A 24,993-nucleotide genomic window follows, 5' to 3' on the forward strand; every position below is an offset into this window, starting at 1 on the left:
CCTGGCATTTCGCATGGTGCACTCTGCATAGAAGTTAAATAAGCAAAGTGACAATATACAGTCTTGTCATACTCCTGTTCCAATTTTGAACCAGTGTGTTGTTCCATGTCCGATTCTAACTATTGCTTCTTGACCTGCAGACAGGTTTCTCAGGAGACAAGTAAGGTGATCTGGTATTACCATTTATTAGAAAATTTTCCACAGTTTGTTGTGATCCACATAGTCAAAGGCTTTACTGTAGTCAATGAAGCAGAAGTAGATGTTTTTCTGGAACTCTCTTGCTTTCTCCATGATCCAGTGAATGTTGGCAGTTTGATCTCTCATTTCTCTGCCTCTTTGAAACCCAGCATGTACATCTGGAAGTTCTCAGTTCACATACTGCTGAAGTCTAGTTTGAAGGTTTTGAGAATAACCTTGATAGCACAAGAAATGAACAAAATTCTATGGTGGTTTGAACATTTTTGATATTGCTGTTCTTTGAGACTGGAATGAAAACTGACCTTTTCCAATCCTGTGGACAAGTGCTGAGTTTTCCAAATTCTCTGACACATGGAGTACAGCACTTTAACAGCATCATCATCTTTTAGGATTTTAAATAGCTCAGCTGGAATTCCATCACCTGCACTACCCTTGTTCCTAGTAATGCTTCCAAAGGCCCATTTACACTCCAGGATGTATGACTCTAGGTGAGTGACCACACTATCGTGGTTATCTGGGTCATTAAGACCTTTTTTGTATAGTTCTTCTGTGTATTCTTGCCACCTCTTCTTAGTCTCTGTGAGGTCCTTACCATTTCTGTCCTTTATTGTGCCCATCCTTGCCTGAACTCTCCCTTGTTATCATCAATTTTCTTGAAGATATCTCTAGTCTTTCCCATTCTACTATTTTCTTTCATTTCTTTGCATTGTTCATTTAAGAAGGCCTTTCTATTTCCCTTTCTATTCTCTGGAATTCTGCATTCAGTTGGGTTTATCTTTCCCTTTCTCCTTTGCCTTTTGTTTCTCTTCTTTTCTCAGCTATTTGTAAAGCCTCCTCAGACAACCACTTTACCGTCTTGCATTGCTTTTTCTTTGGGATGGCTTTAGTCACTGCCTACTGTACAATGTTTTTTTGGGATGATTTTGATCACTGCCTCCTATATAATGTTACAAACCTCTGCTCATACTTCTTCAGGCACTCTGTCTATAAGATCTAATCCCTTGAATCTATTTGTCACTTCCACTGTATAGTCATAAGGAATTTGGTTTAGGTCATACCTGAATGGCCTAGTGGTTTTCCCTACTTTCTTCAATGTAAGCCTGAATGTTTCTATATGGCGCTCATGATTTGAGCCACAGTCAGCTCCAGGTCTTGTTTTTGCTAAGTGTATAGAGCTTCTCCATCTTCAGCTGCAAAGAATATAATCAATATGATTTTGGTATTGACCATCTGGTGATATCTATGTGCGGAGCTGACTCTTGGGTTCTTGGAAAAAGGGTGTTTGCTACGACCAGTGTATTCTCTTGACAAAACTCTTAGCCATTGCCCTGCTTCAATTTGTACTCCAAGGCCAAACTTGACTGTTACTCCAGGTATCTTTTGACTTCCTACTTTTGCATTCCAATTCCCTATGATGGAAAGGACATCTTTTTTTGGTGTTCATTCTAGAAGGTGTTGTAAGTCTTCTTAAAACCAGTCAACTTCAGCTGCTTTGGCATCAGTGGTTGGGGCATAGATTTAGATTACTGTGATGTTGAATGGTTTGCCTTGGAAACGGACAGAGATCACGCTGTCGTTTTGAGGTTTCACCCCAGTACTGCACTTCGGAGTCTTATTGACTATGAGGGCTACTCCATTTCTTCTGAGGAATTCTTGCCTGCAGTAGTAGATATAAAGACCATCTGAATTAACTTCGCCCATTCTCGCCCATTTTAGTTCACTGATTCCTAAGATGTCGATGTTCAGTCTCCATCTCCTGCTTGACCATGCCCAATTTACCTTGATTCATGGACCTAACATTCCAGATTCCTATGCATTATTGTTCTTTACAGCATTGGACTTTACTTTCCCACCAGACACATCCACTCTGGCCCAGCTGCTTCATTCTTTATGGAGCTATTAGTAACTGGCATCTGCTCTTCTCCAGTAGCATACTGGACACCTTCCAACCTGGGAGGCTCATTTTTCAGTGTCACGTGTTTTGCCTTTTCATACTGTTCATGAGGTTCTCATGGCAAGAATACTGGCGTGGGTTGCCATTTCCTCCTCCAGCGGACCATGTTTTGTCCGAACTCTTCACTGTGACCTATCTATCTTGGGTGGCCCTGCATGGCATGGCTCATAGCTTCGCTGAGTTACACAAGCCCCTTTGCCGTGGCAAGGCTGTGATCCATGAAGAGGATCACATTGTAGAATTATTTAAAGGTAGTACATATGAAGATACTGTACGTGCAATACAATGGCTATTTCAAATTCAGTATAGAACCAACTATAGCTATTTCTCAGCTATTAACTCTTGTCCTGCTACTTACTAGCCATATAACATTTAAGTAAGTACTTAAATTCATGGGGTCTGTTTTTGCCCCTGTGGTAAAATGTAAAGTCTTTTAAAAACATTAAAAGTGGCTAATATATAAAGTAAATAAAATACCAGTGTATAGGGAGATCATCATTATTTTTACTGTTAGAGATGTCATGGAAAAAAGATTTAATCAAATAAAATTAACCCTTTGATATTATAATTTCCCTTCTTTAGTTTATCTTATGTATAAAAAGGTAAAACAGGAAACAGGTTTGGAATAAATGAAAAGGAAGAAAGGAACAGAATGCAAAACTTCCACTAAAACAACTGTATTAAAATACAAGATTGTTTTCATGGCAATCACTTGTCAGATGTTGAAAGAGCTTGGCTATAATAGGGCTGAAGATAAGCCAAAAAAAGCAAATCAACATGAAAATAGATAAAATATAAGAAATAGAATAAAGATCATACTGTAACCTCAAAGCACATAAGTAGTTCTTGTCCCCCAGCATTCATATACACTTAATCAACCTGCCTTCTTCCTACATGCAAGTTCTACTTGGCTCATCAGGAACTTTAACCCTCAGGCCAACCCTGAAGGAAGAATTAACCTACTTATTGAACCCTTAGGCAGTGTTCATGGTCAGAAAGCCAGAAAGTATTTGAGGAACATACTGAGGTGATCTCAGCATTTTACTGCAGTATCCCACAACCACTGAAGGAAGAGATTAATAGTGATGTACTATTTTAAGAAAAAGTAGTCTAAACTTATTCCTTGGTTTAAGTTCTGCTGCCAAATGGAATTCTCAAAATACTTTGGAAGTCTACATGAATTTAAGATCTATTTTAGGTAAATTATTTATTTTATGAAGAGAAGATAAAATATCACTTACTTTTAGGCGAGGGACATATCATTCGTATTCACAGCCCAGCACACAAAAAAGCAATTTTGAATGACTAAGTTCAGTCTTAACCCAAACCATATTACAACAGTGCGAACAAACTGGTATATTAAAATGGGTTTGTACTCTAACATCTTAATAACACTAAAAAACAGCTGAATGTGAAATATACCCCTGAGAATAACTTGGGTGTTAACAGCCAAACAAACACAAGCCCACAAATTTTCCCTTGCCCTTATTTGCTTCCTCAATCTGCCAATGTGCTAATTCAACTGCTGATCTGCTTTAATCCCAACGTTTAGTAGAAATTACAGTAACTGGCCTCCACTTAGCTGATTCATTATGTTGCCCTGCACTCTTCTTTCTCTCTGTTAAAACATGGCTGATATCCACCTTGCTGAAAGTTCACAGTTAATACACTATCTTCTGGTATGGCCAGGCACTTCTTCCTCCAGTTAAGCAGAAGCTTATCAAAAATCACTTGTGTTTGTCTCTAATACTGTTTATGCACATTGCACTTGTTACTTTTATTACTTAATCTAGTCACCTGTATATAAGCTGATATAATATGAGTGTAAAAAGAAAACTGTAGACTGTACAAACAGGAACAGCAACAAACTTAAGCTGAATGCTCTAAAAGGACTCAATAAAGAGGTCACTGAAAATTAACTTGGGTTTGGTGTGAATGAGACCCGGGGGAAGACTGGAAGAAAACTTGTAAATATCTATAAGCATTCTATATTAAAATTGTTTCAAATATCTTACTATCTCCAAAGAAATCAAAATGTGAAATCATGCCTCATGCATTTACTGTGTGATTTTGGTGAATGTGTTGAGAACATCATTCAATAACCTATACTCAAAAAAAGACCTTGCCAGCTTTATATCTGAGGGTGCTGCATGTGTGTGCAGTCATATCTGATTCTTTGCAGCCCCATGGACTGTAGCCTGCCAGGCTCCTCTGTCCACAGAATTTTCCAGGCAAGAATACTGCAGGGGGTTGCCATTTCCTACTCCAGGGGATCTTCCTGACCCAGGGATGGAACAAGCATCTCTTGCATTGGCAGGCAGATTCTTTACCACTTAGCCATCTAGGAAATCTATCTGAGTACTGGTGAATAAAAACAGTTTTATGTTTCAAAGAAAGTAAAATGCTTAAGTATTAACATTTTTATTAGTTCCAGCTAAAAATCTACTTTTTTGGTTAACTGACAAATTTGTCGCTGTTGTTTAGTCACTAGGTCGTGTCCAACTCTTGCAAATCCCATGGACTGTAGCCTGCCAGACTCCTCTGTCAATGGGATTTCCCAGGCAAGAATACTGGAGTATTGGGTTGCCATTTCCTTCCTCAGGGAATCTTCCCAACCCAGGGATCTTGCCTGCGTCTCCTGCTTGGCAGGCAGATTCTTCACCGGTGAGCCACCTGGGAAACCCCCAATTGTATTAGTTAAGAGGGTTCTACTCTGTTCATCTCAAGAGCCTAAAGATTTCTAAATGAATTTCAAACTTAATGTATGATTTCAAAGAGGAGGTAACAACAAGAAATAGAACTACTTGGGAAGGATAATAAATAGAGAAACAAGGGTAATAAGGTACACTGAAAACAGCTTTGAAAGGCAACAGAGACAATAGAAAGGATATTAAAAACAGAAATAGTAAATCGAAAGTAAGAAATAATTTAAAATAACACCAAAGGATGGATGATTGATGTGAATCAAACCTGAATATAAAATTATTAATTATTGGTTACAGTGAACAAAGTTCACTAAGAAACAGTCATTTAAACTATGATGTACTCACTGTTTGGATAAAGATGGTAGAGTAAGAGGATATGAATGTCACCTCTCCAAAAGAACACATTAAATATACACCAACATGTGGAATTCACTGAGATAGTTGGAGTTGTTGCCTTACATATTTTTTTGTCCCCCTTCTATCTGTCCTATAAGGGCTCCAATTGCACATATATTAGGCCACATGAAGTTGTCCAAAACTCGTTCTTTCTCTGTCCATTATTTTTGTGTTACTTTTCTTTCTGTGTTACTTTTCTTTCTGTGTGTCATTTTGGATAGTGTTTATTTATGTCTTGGAGTTGACTAATCTTTTTTTCTGAAATATCTAATCTGTCAGTCCCTGACATGGTATTCTTCATCTCAGATATGGTAGTTTTAGTCTCTACAGGTTCAGTTAGAGTATTTTTTATTTTGTCTTTCATATCCACACCTAATATGTTCCCAATTTCTTCTAAGTTCTTGAATATATGGAATTCAGTTGTGGTGGCTGTTTTAATGTCTTCATCTACTAATTCCATCTTCTATGTCACTTTTTGCTTGATTTAGATTAATTTATCTCATTATAGGTTGCAAATATTTTTTCTCAGTCTATACCTTATTTTTTCACTATTTAACGTTGTTACAATATTAAAAGTTTTCAATTTTTCTAAAGTCCAACTTATCTTTTTCAATTATGGTCCAAGTTTCTTTCCCCTCAACTTATCTTTTTCATTTATGGTCCAGGTTTCTTTCCCCTCTATCTATAAAATCTTTTGCCTAGTCCAAGATCATAATGAGTTATCTTAAACTTTCTTTAAGAAATTTTATAGTATTAGGTTTTTATTTTGTTTTACTATTCACTTAAAATTAACATTTACATTAAGTATGGGTAAAGCATCTATTTATTTATTTGGTTCTAGCATCAAATATTGAAAAGACTATTCTCTCTCCAGTGGATTATCTTTGACCCTTTATCAAAAAGTTGTGTCTATTTCTGGGCTTTCTCTCCTGCTCCACTAATCTTTGAATGTATCCTTACCTCATCATCACATTGTTTTGATTACTGTGGCTCATTTTTTTACATTCATTAAGTTGATGATTTAAAAAAGTGATGATGATGATATGGTAAATCAAATTGATTTTAGAATGTTGAACCAACCTTTCATTTATGGAATAAACCTGACTTCGTCATGGATTGTTTTTGCATATTATTCAACTCAATTTGTTAACATTTTCGTAAAGATTTTTGTGCTTATGTTTATGAGATGTGTTGGTTTATAGTTTTATGCCCTTACAGTTGCCTGATTTTGGCATCAGACTTTATAAGATGAGTTGGAAAAAGTTCCTTTCTTTTCTATTTCCTAAAAGAGGTTGCTTAGAACTAACATTATTTCTTCTTTAAATGTTGGAAGAACTTGCCAGTGAAACCATCTGGGCTGTGTTTTTTTTAATAGGAAGGTATTTTTAACTACAAATTCAATTTCTTTAATAGACTGAAAACTATTTCAAGTTATTTCTTCTTGAATTCTAATAGTTTGTCTTTCAAGGAATTTTCCCATTTCAATTAGCTTATCAAATTTATTCACAAAGTTTTAATTTACTTTATCCCATATTATCCATTTACTATCTGTCAGATCTATAGTGATGTCACCTCTTCTATTCTTGGTCTTGATAATCTGTGTCTTCTCATTTTTTTCTTATTCAGTCTGGCTAGATGTTAAAAAATTTTTGTATTCTTCATGAAGAACCAGCTTTTGGGTATGTTGATTTTTCCCTGCTGCTGCTGCTTAGTTGCACAGTCATGTCCGACTCTCTGAACACGTGTCTGAACACAGGCTCTTGTGTTCAGGGGATTCTCCAGTCAAGAATACTGGAGTGGGTTGCCATTTCCTTCTCCAGGGAATCTTCCCAATCCAGGGATCGAACCTGAGTCTCCTGAATTGTAAGCAGATTCTTTATTCTCTGAGCCACTGATTTTCCCCTACTGTTCTCAATTTCACCAGTTTATGTTCTTATCTTTTTCCTTCTTTCTTCTTTGTTTGGGCCTAATTTATTTCCTTAAGACACATTGGTTCAAAACTTTCTGGTTTCTAAAGTAAGGCATTAAAGCTTATTCCTCTGTACTTCTTTAGCTGCATCTTACAAATTTTGTAATGTGTTTTCATTGTCATTCAATTGAAAATTTTCCTAATTTCCTTGTGACTGCCTCTGTGATCCATGTGTTTAATTGCCAAAAATTTGGGTTTTTGCAGATATCTTTCTGTCATTGATTTTTAGTTTAGTTTAGTCAGAAAATATATTTTGCCTGACTTCAATAATTTTAATTTTTTTAAATGAACCAGAAAATGGTCTATCTTTGTTTACATTCCAAGTATACTTGAAAAAAAATTATTTTGCTTTTGTTAGGTGGAATGTTCTTATTTTTATTTTCTTAAATGGCTATTAACTTTTTGAAAATAAAACTTCACTAAAATTCCTTCTTCAGGAAGAAGAAATATGTCATATAAAGTTGGATTCAGAAATCTGATGGTTCAACATATAAGTTGATTTTGAAAAAATAAAAAATTATTTTATTAAAAATTTTATAATGATAAGTAGTTCTCAATATGAACTTAATGATGTACATAGAATTAATAATGACATAAGAGACCAAGCACCAGAAAATAGATGCAAATAATGAATAGGTTGCCTCTTCACATGCTTACCTCCTGATCTGTTCCCAGTATGATCCAACGACCCATCATCTGTACTGTAGCCACACTGGTTTTATTATAGTTCTTCCAAGCAACCATGATCTTTTCTTATCTCAGGAGTTACCAAATATAGTCTCTGCACGGAGAATACTTTCTTCCGCTTTTGTCTAATTTCTCTTCAACTTTCAGAACTGATCTTGAATTCACTTTCCTCAGGAAGCCTTTCCTGATATGCTCTTCAAAGTTTAGGTCCTCCTGGTATACACTTTCATGGCACCCAGTACTTCTCTATCACAGACCTTGTTATGACTGAAATGAAAGATATAAGGCCAGATTAGTCAGATTATCAAAGATGTTATGACTTCTGGAAAGGCAGAGAATCATCTTAGAAAAGTTTCCAAAATGAGACATGGATTGACCAACTGAGCTGACTTAACTAAAATTGAATGTGATTTTTATCTTGAAGACTTCTCTGAAAGCAGAATTATGCCTTCAGAAGAATAATGAATATCTCAATCTTCCATATTACATATCTAAAACGTCCAAGAAGCTATAATTTATAAAATGTTGTTCACACCAGGGCACACAAAATCAACCAAAATGAGAAATTCCATTTCTCTGCATTCATAGATCCAGATAAGGTGTATGTTTCTCTAAGACATTGCTTGTCATGGAAAGGAAAATTCACATACAAATGGCAAGTCTGGCTCAAGTAACATTTCTTTTCCAAAATCGAGTCTAAAAATTAATGATTTAGAATCCAGTAATTTCTTGTAAACTTTTAGGCATAGAATTTGGTTGAAAGGAGAGAAAGGAAAAATCTTCATTTTCGTAAACATTTGGAACCTTGATTTCTTTTAAATAGCATTCAGTATTACTAGGGAACACTTGTAGGAAAATAATATAGAGCTTTCCTGGCAATGGAGTTGGAAGAGTTGCCTTCCCCATGTCTCTTGGCTCACTTTGTAAATTGTGTGAAACACTTTTAGACAGACACTGGCACTCATAAATTATACAACTCATCTGCATATTCCAGTCATGAAACATTATGCAAAGTGACATGATTTGCATAATGGATTCCTCTTGTCGCTTCACTTGCTCTGTGCTTTTAAAAAACAAAATGAAATAAAATGAAAGCATGAAAAGGTGAAAGCATTAAGTTCCCAGCCTTGCCTGTCTCCTTCCCAAGTATAGTATCAATTGCTTTTATTTTGTACAGGGGATTGGGGTAAAGGGAAAACAAAAATCTACACATACAAACAAAAAAGAAAAGAGCATTCATATGAATTGCACTTTTGATTACAAGATATCTACTTTCTTAGTAAAATTCTTCACCATAAATAACTCATTTGAGTCAAGAGGAACAGTAACAAAACAAAACACTGATATATAGAAAGTACATGGAACTTTCTCCTTGAAAAAAACTTTTCCTTTGCCTGTGATATTTACAGGAGGCTAGCCTTCCTCTTTATGACTTAAAAAAAACAAAGGACCAGGAATTTGCTTATTAGTGGAAGAAAGCATACTATGGATGAAATAAATGGGGGAGGGTTTCCCCCCTAAAAAGAACTTCTGAAGGGTTTCCCTGTTTTTGAAAGACAAACGGAGAAGACAGAGTTGTGCCTTGATTATTTAACAAAATACAGAATGGCTATATGTACTGTAAGGATGAGGCAGTACCAGCCACGTCGACTTCTATCGGCTCTACTCCAATAAGCAGGCAATGCTCCTCAGCAGTTGCTAGTTTTGCTGCGGGCTTTCCCTGCCCCCTCTCTGCACCAGTGCGAAAGGCAGAGTGTGCCAAGCGGCTGGCGTCTTTACCCTGTGGGAAAAGTTAACTGTAATTCTTCGGCTTTTAAAATCAATTAACCCGTGTGTTAATTAACGTCAAGTCGACGGGAGGAGGAGGAGAAGAAGAAGGGGAGGGAGGGAGAAAAGAAAAAAGCTTCAAGGGCGGATGGCAGAAGAGTTGGCACCGTGCCATCCATTCAGGGGCAACGCCACAGTTTCGTGCGATAGCAGCAGCGGGTATATGTTACGGGGGCCCTGTATGCGGGCCAGACAGTGCGGTAAAGCCAAGGGAGATTATCCAGACCCCCAGGAGCGAACAGCGAGCAGCAACCGAAGGCGCAAGTGCCAGGATTACAGCCTGGGCTGCTCCAACCACGAGCCCTTCCTCGGACCCAGGGACTTGGCTACTTGGGGTTTGGGGATCTTCCACACCAAAGAGGCACAAAGCTGACTTTAATCACTTGTTTTCCTTTAAACTTGATTCTGCCGCATTGGAGTCAGCACAGCGGATGCTTTCACACCCAGCAAGACAAAGGCCGTCGTCTCCGCCATGACACTGTTCCGTTCCAAGCAGAGGCCGGGATCCTGGACTCCTTGAAAAATCAAAAGAAACAAGGAAAACAAACAACAAATGCAGCAACAAACAAAAAATTAACAGCCACAAAATTTGTGTGCCCATTTGCCCATGCCAGGGGTGAGCTGGGCATCTGTTACAGCAGAAGGGCGCTTTTTTGGGGGGGGAGGCACGCTGTTGGCTTGTTTGCTATTCAACTTCGTTTATAATTAACTTAAAAAAAACACCATTCAGCCTAGTCAACAACAAACAAAGAGAAAAAGCAGACATCGGAAGAGAAATGCCATAGGAAGCGGCATGAATGCATGCCACAGCTGGTGCCACTTGCCATTCGGAAAACCTCAGGGAGAGGTGCCAATTCTACAGCTCGGAAGAAGGCAGAGAAGGGAGCAGAAAGATCTACAGGCAGAAATCATAAGGAAAGAACACCGCTTCTACAAGCCTGGATTGCGATTGCACGGCAGCTTCTGCTGGGAGGAGAGGGAATATTCAAATGGAGATATAGATGGGTATAAATTAAAAGATGGGCATTTATCGACTGCATATAGACACATGTGTAAGGTTGTATGTGTATATAAATACACTTATTTTCAGGCAGTTTAAATGTTTAGACGTGTGTCTGTTTTGGGGTTGGAGGTATGGGTATGTATATAGATACGTGTATATGTTTATGCATATACACATGTGGGATGTGTGCATGTGTGAGTAAAAGAAGAGGAAGACGGAGAAAGAGACAGAAGGAAACGTGTGTATGTGCATGTACGTGTGTGCATACATCCCACTTTTTCTGACCCAGGTATACACAGGAGACAAAATAAAAATCATACTCCAGCAGCAAGCAGGCAGAGATTTATCTACGTTCACTGCTATCACCAGGGAGATGAATGGGGCCGATCCGAAGCCCTTTTACAGGATCCACTATGGGAGTGGAGGAGGAGGAGGGATGCCACACAGACATGCACAAACTTGAAGGCAGAGTGCTTTGGAAGGTGCTATTTAGGAAACCCTGGTGGCATAAAACAGGGGAGAAGAAGGGTTGAAAGAGGCTTGTTTCTATGTTTTAGGTTTTTTTTTTTTTTAAATCTGAAAAAGGGTTTCGGGAAATGACTGGTACTTACGTTGTCTGCATTGCTGTGGATCCTGAAAGGTGTTCTGTTGGCACCGGGTGCTGAGCCAGGGGCAGACACTGGAAACAAAAGGGAGAGACAAAAAATAAATAAATAAAGTCATTCAATGGGAATATTAATTGCTGCTCTTGTGGATTTTACAAAACACACAAACTGTTTTTCTTTTTCTTTTTTTAAATGTGGATTGGCGCGTGTCCCTTTCGCATGGAATATACAAGTAGTATGGGATTTACAGCCCAGTACGGGACTCAGGATTAACCGCGCTGGCATCTTTTGGGCATATTCTTCCTTTTAATGAATGAGCTTTCGCTGTTAATGAGGAATAATCGTTTGGCTAATGAGCTTTGAAACATTAAGAGAAAAGAGGTTTTTTTCTTTTCTGTTAATCGCTCTGGTGCGACTGCATGGATGGATTACAAAAGACAGCAATAGGAATGCAGTGCAAAGGGGGGGAACTTCTCCTGGAGAGGGAGAAGCACCGAGATGGGTGATGTGTCTCTGCGTCTTTCCTTCCTTCTCTCTCTTTCACTCTCTGCCAACTGCTATGGGTTTCCATAACTCCGCAATCAAAGTGGATGGTCTGGGAAGGAATATTACAAAGAGTGAAGCCTCTGCTGTTAATGTCTCCAGTGTTTAATCATCATACAGTAGAATGGTTTTATGCATATTTCATTTGCATATCATTAAACCGTGTTAGCAAGGGGTGTTCAGAGCCAGGAGAAGTACAAAGTTGGGGAGAGAGGGAAGAAAAAAAGGTCCCTATGATGCTTATCTTCAAACGGGGACTTGTTCCATGATCTGTCTTCTACTTTTGCTAAAATCATTATGACTTGGAAACCTTTGAAGTTGGATACAACCTTGGATTCTTCTAATTCCTGCAGAGCGGTATATTTTTAAAAACAGCAGAAGTGTTCCTGCACTAGACAATTAAAGGAATATAAACTCCAGTGGGTTGAAACTAGTAGCTCTTTGGGGGATGCAGTGGCACAGGCTTCTACAAATACCAACACTTAAAAAAAAATAAACAGCATCATATTAAAACAAAGAAAATGAAGACTCTTCAGTGTTAACGTGTGGATTATATTTGTTTCTTTTTGGGGGTAATGAACTAAAGAGAATGAAGAAGCCATCGGTAATTTATCCCTTCATTAATGAACAGTCACCTTTTTGTATGTGTTTGTTTTTGTCCTTTCTTTTTGAAGAGGGATGTTGTCACTTTTGAAGCGATTAGTCAATTATTCTGTTGCTCTGATCTTTTTCCCCTGCAACCGACAGGAAAGAAAGGTGGTGGTTAGGGAATAGTGTGTATTGGAAGGATTTGTGGGGAGAGAAGGAATACAGTGAGTTCTTTGTAGATCTAATACATGCACAACATATTAATTGGGAGCTTTTAAAGCTCCCTCAATAGGCTATTTCATTCCTGGTAAAACAGCAGCTGGTTAGCCACTGTTGGTGACTCTTCAGATATAACTTTAAGTATTTTTATTCTGTCGCCGTTGTTATTGTCGCCTTGTTTTGTTTTTCCTCAGTCAAGATGAGAATATAATGTCATCCCTTCTTTACTGAGTGTCTTCTCTTCTCTATCTTCTTCACTTCCAATTTCCAATCTGTAAAACAATGTTGCTTAATACTGAATTCTGGTACACAGTCTAACTGGCACAAGTTGATTTGGAAATGAGATGCTGTTTTATATTTAAATTATCCCCGCTCCTCCCTTATCCTTCCAAGCTTTGTCTCTGCTATGAATATTCAGATGAGGCATGATGTGATTACACTGTACAATTACTCCTATCCATGGTGGTGGCAGGGGCTGCTGGGGAGGCAGGGAGCCAGACAACCTCCAGGCCGATTCAGAGTTTGTTTTTGGTATTTTTCCTGTCTCCTTAGCGCTGCAGCACATGCAGATGTCGCTGTTGTTCTTTATAAAGCCCTAATGATATGCAAAAGCATAACTACTTGGTTTGGATGCAGAGCATCAACGAAATATTATGGATGTCTTTAAGAAAGGGGGAGAGCAAAATTCTGACTGAAGGAATGTCCACATAAATTATTTTTATTTAAATGAATTCAGAGGATGGGATGAGAGCAAGTCAGAAGGAGTCACATGGAAAACATGCATACTATTAATATGCATAAAGAGTTCTCACTGTGGAGAAGAACCTCCTCACTACAGCTCATGGGACAAACCGGTTCATTAGGAAATAGCTCAGAGCGACTACAACATTTTGCTATTTCAATTTTTTCCCTTATATTAAATAAAGAGTCAGACAGATGTGTTTTCTCTGCATGGCAGCATCGAGATGGAGCCAGTCTGGGAAATCTGCTGCCCAAATAGCATTTTAATGGAAACTGGAACTAAACAAGGGTATGGATTTTGAAGGGAGGGGAGAAGAGAGAATATATGAAGAGGAGTATATTCAGAGCCACAGCATAATACTTTGTAGTACAGGTTTTCAGAAACCGCCTTTGCTTCTTCATTAGTCTCAGATGGGGCTCCTGTTATGGGGAGCTGTCAGGGTTTACCAACATGAGCACCGAGACAGGCCCTTCTAGGTGTGTGGCTGAGGAAACAAGCGGCAACTTGGTGCCTGCCCCCTCTCCCCCCGCAGCTGTCTACAGCTCGGAAGCCAAAATCACAGCTACTCCCAATTTGGGAATTCAGTAAAGTGCCTCCTGGTCCAGGTATTTGTGACAGAGGGAATGCTTGGTGCTATCACAGTATATGTTGCTAAAGAGCAGATGGAATCATCTGCGTGCTTAAGCAGGCCTGATACTGTTGGTGCTGGTTAATTCTCAGGGTAAAGGTTACTGTGTTTTCTAACATTTTCAGGATGTTAAAATGATCAGTGTGGATTAGTGCATGTTTATGATGAATAGAGAGGAGCAAATATTGAATGAACTTATTGGGTGGATTCAGAACTGATAAAATATTTGGAATATTACTAATGGCCTCGATGAATTCATAAAGGAAAACTAAGCAAGAAGCAGAAGTTAGGAAAACAGAGATTTCATTATTTCCCTTAGGTGGATGTAGTTCAAATTACTTTAATAATTCATATTAAAATAATTTTATATCTCTGTTTAAATTACTGAAAGAAAGAGACAGTTTTGCTTTGGTTTGTATATCAGCACAGATTTCTATTTGGTGGCATAATGTTGACCTGAAACTGGTCTCTATTCATCATATGAGCAAGTAAGCGTGTTCTAAATTCTGTTGCTTTTTGCCCACTCATTTCCCAAACTTCCACTTATGACTGTCCTTTATAACACACACACACACATATACACGTATGCATACACACACATATACACACTCTCAACTGTTACAGTGTACCAAACTACAGAGTACAATGAATTAATGTGGAGAATGGCTATTTAATCTGAATCAGGCCCTTAAACTTCTTATTTTTTCTGTCTCTGTTGACAGTATTATCGGTATTATATATTGAAACAAATCATGTTAAGTATTTAGCACAGTATTTGCATATAACAACACTAACAATGTTAGATTTTGTTTTTGCTATATTATTATTATTTCAGTGTATTGGTTAGTATTAGAGAGAAATAAGGTAAAGGAAATAATATTTAATCTTTACTGCTACTACTAAATAGCAATGCAGGTAAAAGATTTAGTGAGAAAGCATTAAATGGGGCTTCTGTGGTAGCTCAGATGGTAAAGAATCTGCCTGCAATGCAGGAGACCTGGGTTCGATCCCCGAGTTGGGAAGATTCCCTGGAGGAGGAAATGGCAACCCGCTCCAGTATTCTTGTCTGGAGAATTCCATGGACAGAACATGGGGTCCCAAAGAGTGAGACATGACTGAGCAACTAACACTTTTACTTTTCATGGCAGACAGACTGTGAATTATCAATAATCAAAAGTCAAACTACAGCTCGTATTAATGCAGTTTATAGTATACCTATGAACGTGTTCCTTTAAAAATGTATGTGTAATTCTGAAATGATGATCAATGGCACATAGTATCTAAGTCTAATAAGAGAGTCCTATCCTGTTTGCTGTGGAGGGCTATGGGAACTGAGAGGAGAGCTGTGGGAGCTGAGAGGTGCTTATTATTTACCACATTGACAGGCAATGCCAACTTTCAGTCTTTTTAAAAAGAGATAGTTTTGAATAGGTAATATGATATACTAACTATTTTAAGCATCAATAATTTAAATAACTTAGAAAGCAAAAAGTCTCCCCCCTTGCTCCTCTTCTAGCCATGGGTTTCTAACCTCACCCTCAAATTGGTAATCAGTTGCTGGTTTCTCATTTATCCTTCCAGATATTAACATATTATGCCCAGATATTAATAAGATAATATATTTTCCCTCCCACTTTTTACATGAATGGTAGTTTTTAAAAAAGGATTCCTTATAATTTCCTGTAAATGCAATGAATTCATCTGTAAGTAGATAGCTTAAGTTTTCATTTCCAGTAATCACATCCACTAATTTTTGTCTTTAACTTGGTGAGAACATGCAGCACGATGTTGAACAGAGTGCAAGTGGTGAAACTGAACATTCTTGCCTTGCTTCCAATGTTAGGAGACATCATTGCCTTCTTTCTGAATTTATGAGAGAAATGATTCAGCCTTTTATCAGTAACAAAAATGCCCTTTATCAAGTGGAAGAGGTATTCTTCTATTCCCAGTTGCTAAGAACTTTTTTTAAATGGTTGTTAAATTTTGTCAAATGCCTTTTTTGCCTCTTTTGAAATAGGTAACAGTTCAAAGTTGTTGTCATGGTGAATCACAATGACTGATTTTCGTATGTTAAACCAACCTTGCAGTCCTTGAAAAACCCACTTGCTCATGATGTATTTATCTTTCAATATATTGCAATATTTTACCTGCTAATATCTTGCTAAAGGTTTTTGAACCCATGTTCATGAGAGAAATTGGGCTATAATTTTCTTTTCTTGAAATGACTTTGGTATTGTTATAAGGGTCTTGGTATCTTTACGAAATGAGTTGAAGAGTGTTCCCTCCCTTTATACTCTGCAAAGGTTCATGTAAGCTTGTCATCGTTTTGTACTTAAACATTGGTTAGTGAAGCTATAGGCCTAAAAATTGTGGACAATTTTTCAATTATAAATTCAATATTTAAGACAATGATCTAGGACTTTAATTTTCAATTTTTTTGTATCAATTTTGGTAAGCTGTGTTTTTCAAGGAACTTGTCTGTTTCATCTTAGTTATCAAATTGATCAGAACAAAGTTGTTCAATATTTCGTTACCTATTTTTTGTCTGTCAAAACTTTAGTAATGTCCTCTCTTTCATTTGTGATATTAGTGAGCTGCATTTTCTTTTTCCTTGTTTTTTCAAAAATCAACTTTATTAATCTTTTCAATGGATCAACTTCTATCTATTGATCTTTTGATTTCTACTCTAAATTTTACAATTTCCTTTCTTTTACTTATTTTTTAATTACAATGTCCACTTTAGTTTTCTAGACATTTAATTTTATATTGGGGTATAGTCAATTAACAGTGCTGTGATAGTTTCAGGTGAACAGTGAAGGGACTCACACGCATCCATTCTCTCTCAAACTCTCTTCCCATCCAGGCTGCCACATAACATTTAGCAGAGTTCGATGTGCTAGACAGTAGGTCCTTATGGATAACCAGCAAGGACCTTTCTTTAACTTATTTTGGGTTTGATTTGCTTCTCTTTTCCTAGATTCACAAGGTTGAATCTTAGAAAATTCATTTTACACTTTTCTTCTTTTCTAATATAGATGTGAGCTATGTTTAGTTGCTCAATCGTATCCGACTCTTTGTGACCCCATGGACTGTAGCCCGCCAGGATCCTCTGTCCATGGGATTCTCCAGGCAACAAAACTGGAGTGGGTTGCCATGCCCTCCTCCAAGGGATCTTCCCGACGACCCAGCAATCCAACCGGGGTCTCCTGCAGGTGGATTCTTTACCAGCTGAGCTACCAGGGAAGCCCCAATACAGACGTGTAAATCCATAAATCTCCCTCTAAGGACTGCTTTAGTTGTATCCCATATACTTTCATAGTGAAAGTGAAAGTGTCAGTCTCTCAGTCCTGTCCAGCTCTTTGCTATCCCATGGACTGTAGCCTGCCAGGCTCCTCTGTCCATGGGATTCTCCAGGCAAGAATACTGGAGTGAACTGCCATTTCCTTCTCCAGGGGATCTTCCTGACCCAGGGATCAAACCCAGGTCTTCAACACTGCAGGCACATTCTTTATCATCTAAGCCACACCGTAAACTAAACTAAACTTTCATAGGATGTGTATTTATCATTTTTTTGTGATTTGTGATTTCTTCTTGAAAGTGAAAGTCACTCAGTTGTGTCCAACTCTTTGCAACCCCATGGACTGCATAGTCCATAAAATTCTCCAGGCCATGGGTAGCTGTTCCCTTCTCCAGTGGATCTTCCCAACCTAGGGTTCGAACCCAGGTCTCCTGCATTGCAGGCAGATTCTTCACCAGCTGAGTCATCAGGAAAGCCCTGGACACTGTATTATTTAGAAGCACGTTGTTTAATTTCCAAACATTCAGTTACTTTACTAGATATCTTACTACTGTGAAATTCTAATTAAATACCACTGTATTCAGGGAATATATTCTATGTAAGTTCAACTCGAGGTTTGTTTTATGGCCCAACACACAGTCTATTTATTTGAAGTGGTATGTGCACTTGAGAAAAATGAATATTCTGCTGCTGCTGGTTTCCTCTATTATACAATTGATTTCCATCTAATTCATTTCTGCCCTTATTATTTTCTTCCTCTATTTTCTTTAGGTTTCCTTTTCTATTCTTCTTCTAATTTCTTGATAAGATAGTTATGTCACTGATTTTTAGCCTTTTTTCTTTTTAAACATTTATTTAAAGGCTTTAAATTTTCCTCTAAGGATTGCTTTAGTTATAACGCCTAGCTTTTCATTTGTCATATATTCATTATTATTTGATTCAAAATATTTTCTTATTTCCTCTTGGCCCATAGTCTTTTAGAAGTATAAGGCTTAAGTTCCACACCTTTAGGGATTCACAAAACTTTTAGTTTTTACTTTTATTGATTTTTAGCTTCTTGTTAGTGCTTTCCAGATCTGGCCATTGTTCTGGTATAGGTGGAGTATTTTTTATCTTGTTATTTTAACTTTATCTGTTTTTTAGTTAGATTTTATCTTTTATCCAGTCTTACAATTTTAACTTTTAACTGGAGAATTGAGTCAATTTATATTTAAAGTAGTTACTTATACATTTAAAATTTACACACATTACCTTATTATCTCCTATATTATCTTGTTTATGTTGTCTCACTCCTTTTTTTGCATTCTTTGAGATTAATCAAGTATTTTTGTTATTCCATCTTCCCTATTACCTTGTTAATAATACATGTTTTTACTGTTGAGTGTTACCCTAAATTTGATAACTTGCATCTCTGACTTACTATAATCTAGTAATTACAAATCAGTGCTTTTACCACTTCCCAGTTATACTAGAACCTTAGGTTAGTCTTATTTTGTTTACCATCCTTCGTGTTATTGTTAACACATGTATTTTATTATTCATATATTTTAAACCTAACAAGATCCTTCTTTTTTTGTAATGTACAGTTAAGATTAATTCAAATTTATTAACATATGTACCTTGTGCATTGCTCTTTCCTCCATTTCCACATTGTTCCCCCCCCTCACCCGCCCCAGGTTGCTTTGTTTCTATCTGTAGAATTCCTTTCCCTTTGTTGTTGTTGTTGTTTTAGGTGAGGTGTGCTGCTTGCTGAGCTCTTGTTCAGGTTTTGTTTGTCTATAAAGTTTTTTCATCTTGTTTTGAAAGCTATTTCACTGAGTATAGAATTTCAGATTTTTAGTTATTTTCTTTCAGCATATTAAAGATGTCATTCCATAGGATTTTGGCCTCCATTATTTCTATTGAGAAGTCAGCTGTCAGTCTTATTGTTGCTTCTATGAAATAATGTCTTTCTTTACCTTCATTTAAGATTTTTCTCCTCAGTTTTCATTTTCAGCTGTTCTATTGATAGGCCGAGGTGTGCTTTTCTTTGTATTTATCCCACTTGAGATATCTGTGACTTCATATCATTCCACTCTTTTCAAAATTATTATCAGTTGGAATGCTACTTTTATTAACATCTCTCTTGTCTTTGTAGGATTCCAATTACACATTAGACATTTTCAACACGTTTCATATGTATTTTATGCTTTTCATTTTTCATCCACTTAGCACTTCATGCTGTGGCTTGACTATTTTTTACTGATCTATCATATAATAATACTCTCTTCATCTGTTTCCAAACTGCTATTAAATGTATTTATAGATGCTTCAATTTCAGTTATTGTATTTTCAGTTTTAGAATATTCATTTAATTTTTTGTGTGAGTTGTTTTTTTGTTCTTCAAAATATTATCAGTTTGCAGTTAAGGAGTTATTCCTGATAACTCCAATATTTGGTTAACTCTGTGTCTGTTTCTACTGCACACTTTTTTTTTTCTTGGTATTCCTAGAAAGTATGGAATGGATGCCAAATATTGTGTGTGGAAATTTTAGAGGTTTTGAATGATTATACCTTCCTCTGAAGAAAATGCACCCCATCATCTGGGAAGCAATAGGGCAGAACAAATGCAGATCACCCAAATGCAATAAGAGAATAAGGTACAGTTAGACGATAGTCTTTGTAAGGCTCTGATTACATCTAGTTCACTTTATCTCCCAGGTCCCATTTCCTTGACAGATCCTGAACTCCAGTTTTTGTCTTTCCAGCACTGTAAGAATACTGAAAGCTCCATTTGGCTTTCAGCAGCTTTCTGCTCTGTTTCTTAGCCTCTTATCCTAGGCAAAGAAAACTGAAAGTCTGAGAAGTTCTCTGAAATAATTCCATCGAAAAGGAAGTGAAGATGTTTGTTCTTTGGGAATGTGTATTTATCCCTAGTGATCAAAATTCCCTTTTCCAAGTGCTTACAAAAATAACTTTTAAGTAATTGATTTTAAAGTCAACACAACATTTCTAGAAAATTGGGGAAATGTCCCCTCTTACTCAGGTTTTTGACACCTCTCCCAATCTGTGTATTTTCTGAAAAACATCTGGAGTTCCTTAAGCTTGACTGCAAATTCTCATAGTACCTCTGAAAGTAATATCTCTGGGATATGAGACTTGAATTCCAACAATTGGCATTCTTTTTTCATCTTTTTGCCTAATCTTGGGCTATAATCCCCAATAACAAATGTCATTCTCTTCTTTCTTATCTGGAATTCTTTTTTATTGACAGGGAAGGTAGAGAAAAAGAATTTAGAGAATAACTCTCTCTCTCTGTGTCTATCCCTCCTACTCTCTCTTTCAGTCATTTCTTAACAGAAGATAAAAATCCTGCAGCAAGTCTCTCTCATTCACTTTTCCCTGGAAGCAACTCTCAAATTATCTCCTTTATATGTCCTTTCTTATATCCTTTATACACAATCAGTGATCTAAATGTGATCAAACAGATTGCTGTGAAATCATTCTGCTCTTTACTTACCCCCCGCCCCCCGCTTTTTGCCTGACAGTTTCTTTATCTACCAATTAAAGTTCCTATCAATACACTTACTATGTAGTAGATACAGTGAAAGAGCTAGACACATTCCGGCCTTCAAAACTGGCTTGCAATACAAGCAGAAATCCAATTACAAAGCAATGTATTATGCATTGGGTGAAATTTTAGTGGTTTTTTTTTGGAGGGCCTCTTTATTTTTCTTGAGCTAACTTTTTAGAGATGGTGCTCATAAAGTTATATTTATCCTTAATCTAAATATTTAAAAATCTGCCTTTCTGAAGTCTAGGATAACACTGTCCAGAAGAACTTTCTGCAATAATGGAAATATTATGTCCAAAAGGGTAGCTACTGGCTAGTACAATTGAGAAACTAAACCTTTAATTTTATTAAATTTTAACTAATTTTAATTTAATGGGCTAACTTATTGGACAGGTAGCTATAGGGTATATATCTGATTATGTCCAATATTCACCATTCCCGGCCATTTTAAGCTCTAATATTAAATGACTACTTTCTTCCAATGTTCTAATTTTTTTCTATTAACACTCTCTGATACTTCTCTGAGAAGCCCTCACTTGTTGAGAAAATTTAGGCTCATATAATTAATTTTCCTATAATTTCTTCCATCTACTTAGGATGCAAATTATTAGCAAGGCAAATCATGCATTTACCAGGAATTTTACTTTTAGTAGCATGAGACTTTGAACATGCATTTGAATAGTTGACTCCATATGATCATTATGCCATGAGTGTTTTTTTTCTTACCATCTAAATTGGAATTGCTATATATAGTCTTTACTGGGCCAAGCAAACTATAGAATATTGCCCCTTAAGCAGTTACTTCTGATTCCTGTTTTTATGCTTTCTACCACGCTTCAACTCAAATTATGCCCTCCACTGACATAATAGTTGGTCATGAGTGCTATATCTAGAGTCAGGAATGCAGTTTATGATCACGGAAGAAATTGCAACCAAATGGCCAACTTAGTGATTAACAACATGACTTTTAACATTATTACAATGCTCATGTGTGCTTCTTTATGTTTGCAGATATATTCTTACATAATATATGTATTTCATAACTTTGCATGAAAAAGAAATAATAAGAAGATTAATAAACATGAGTGAGGCATTAGGAATTTAGCTTTATGAAGCAAAAGATGTCCTATACTAAGAATTAATTACCAGATAAGATTTAAGTTTATATTTGTTTTTTTGTAAAAATAGAAAAATACTATTTTAATAGAGACAATCTGATGTTATGTTGTTCTGAAAATGAAGAGAGGTAAAACAGAAATATTATATGAGCTTTCACAATATTTTCCAAATCTGAATATTGTGCAGTAATGTGTTCACTGCATACATAAAATATATGAACTGATTTATAGGTGGGTACTTAATATTTTTTCTCATGAAATATGTCTAGTTGTCCATATTTTAGTGGACACCAATGTGAAGGGATAATAGTTCAGTTCAGTTGCTCAGTCGTGTCCAACTGTTTGTGACCCCGTGGACTGCAGTACACCAGGCCTCCCTGTCCATCACCAACTCCCGGAGTTTACTGAAACTCATGTCCATTGAGTTGGTGATGCCATCCAACCCTCTCATCCTCTGTTGTCCCCTTTTCTTCCCACCTTCAATCTTTCCCAGCATCAGGGTCTTTTCAAATGAGTCAGCTCTTCGCATCAGGTGGCCAAAGTATTGGAGTTTCATCTTCAACATCAGTCCTTCCAATGAATATTCAGGACTGATTTCCTTTAGGATGAACTGGTTGGATCTCCTTGCAGTCCAAGGGACTCTCAAGAATCTTCTCCAACACCACAGTTCAAAAGCATCAATTCTTCGGCCCTCAGCTTTTTTTTATAGTCCAACTCTCACATCCATACATGACTACTGGAAAAACCATAGCTTTGACTAGATGGACCTTTGTTCGCAAAGTAACATCTCTGCTTTTAATATGCTGTCTAGGTTGGTCATAACTTTCCTTCCAAGGTGCAAGTGTCTTTTAATTTCATGGCTGCACTCACCATTTGCAGTGATTTTGGAGTCCCCAAAAATAAAGTCTGACACTGTTTCCACTGTTTATCCATCTATTTGCCATGAAGTGATGGGACCGGATGCCATGATCTTAGTTTTCTGAATGTTGAGCTTTAAGCCAACTTTTTCACTCTCCTCTTTTACTTTCATCAAGAGTTCAGGCTTTGGATTAATACAATCTTAGGGATTCCATAATATATAACTCTTACAATGGTTCCTGACCTCAAAAGTAAGTTAGCAGCCTTCCCATAGTGTCTTTTTGGAGATTATTTCAAGAGATTACAGATGTCAGTCAACACTTACTCAATGGACATGAATTTGAGCAAACTCCAGGGGATGGTGAAGGACAGGGAAGCCTGGCGTGTTGCAGTCCATGGGGTTGCAAAGAGTCAGACACAACTTAGTAACTGAACAACAACTCTGCTTTAAAAACTTTAATGCTAAAAAGTTTAAGTTCAAACTTAATCTGTTCAAAACATAATTAGGGAATTAGTCACATTACAAGCTAATTTTTTACTTTGTTGTAGGCTTTACCCAGAAGTAATAAGCTTTTTCATGTATTTTAAATAGTACTATCTTTTAAAAAAAAAATAAATAACTTACAGTTTTTCAGAAAACCTTTTATTTCATAGAGCATGATATACCTATATTTGGAATAGAATAACAATGCCGTAACTATTGACAGGGTTATAATAAAAATGCTTTGAATTCATTACTATTATTACAATTATAGCTTATGTTTATCTAGGACTTTATAATGTACAAAGCACTTTCACAGACACTGCTGCTTTTAAAAGAAAGGCATCATAGGAACATGAACTGATACTATTTTTTTCTATGAATAATGACACTTTTAAAACAGAAAAAGAAACTATGTCTATCATTTTTACAGTTTGAAAACAATATATATATATATTTGCTTAGCTTCTCAAAAGGCAATATGGCAACACACAGGCTTTAGAGTCAATATTAGAATCATTTATGCTGGAATCCTAGTTTTACTTACTAGCTATGGAACCTCAAGTAAGCTATTTAACCTGCATATGGTTAGTTTTCCTCATCTGTTAATTGGAAATTCTGATGTCATAGAGTAAGATGAAGGGAAAAAATTTACATATCCTAAAGCAAAACCTAGTGTATAGTAGGAACTCTAGAATAATAACAATAGTATTATTATTAAAATTATCTATTCTTTTTTTTATTGACTTCATAACATTTCAATAAACCTTAATATGCAAAGGAAATAATTAGATAGACAATGACTGGTCAAATATGATAGATCAAGTCAGGAAGAGAGGTAAAAGTTAAAGTCTGTTTCAGAAGCAAATTAGACAGTACAACCAGGGGAAATGGAATTCATTAAGGAATCTGAGATTTCACCTATGCAGATTCAAATTTATGATGCTTAAATAGTGTAGAAAGTTATATGGAGGGAATCACAGGCAATTCTGTTTTAGGAGGAATAAAATGGAAGCATATTTGTGATGTGAATGTTTAATTAAATGATATCTATGAAATAAGGGAAAGTATCATATAAAATGGGGTGGGGTGCAGGGAACAGGAAGCTGGAATGATTTCACTTGTATAAGCAAATTAGCTCACTTAGATTGATCATATGTATTATAAGAACAAGGATAAAAACTTGACCCACACAACTTTGCATTAAAAAACCTCTCTGCTCTAGAGTAAAAAGACCGTATAAGTCTCTTCACAAATGTGTGCTGTGAGTTAAACGAGGAACCTCAGTTTAAAGTGTTTATTGCTTAAAGTAACCCATTACTATTACATAAACAACTGAAATTATATTTATTTATATAAAATTAATATCATCTTTTCATTAACTCATTTTGATTTTCTTTTTATGTTCTTCTTTATAGTGGAACAATTAGAGAATTAACAATTATCTGATGGTCTATTATATACGTGTTTAAAAAACTATATAATTTTCATTATTCTCATTTCAGATAAGAAAGGCTAGATGGTAAATCTAAAGTAATAGTTAACACATGGTGGAAGAAGCATATAAATCAAGTTTTTTAAACTTGTAAACAAATGTTCTACACCTATACTTCTCATGCTT

The 24,993-nt window shown here is 36.4% G+C and overlaps 1 protein-coding gene across 1 annotated transcript in view; it reads right to left on the reverse strand.

The window, feature by feature from the left end:
• Positions 1-24,993, reverse strand: part of PMFBP1 (polyamine modulated factor 1 binding protein 1) — a 443,606-nt gene that overhangs the window by 263,694 nt on the left and 154,919 nt on the right. Inside the window, exons 4-6 of the mRNA XM_081512569.1 lie at positions 12,523-12,621; positions 11,351-11,418; positions 7,880-10,251 (exon numbers count right to left, since the gene is read on the reverse strand). The gene's annotated coding sequence lies outside the window, so the exon portion shown is untranslated. The remainder of the gene's footprint in view (positions 1-7,879; positions 10,252-11,350; positions 11,419-12,522; positions 12,622-24,993) is intronic.

The sequence above is a fragment of the Giraffa tippelskirchi genome, chromosome 7, assembly GCF_054371585.1.
Source record: "Giraffa tippelskirchi isolate mGirTip1 chromosome 7, T2T-mGirTip1v1.2.pri, whole genome shotgun sequence".
Classification (NCBI taxonomy): Eukaryota; Metazoa; Chordata; class Mammalia; order Artiodactyla; family Giraffidae; genus Giraffa; species Giraffa tippelskirchi.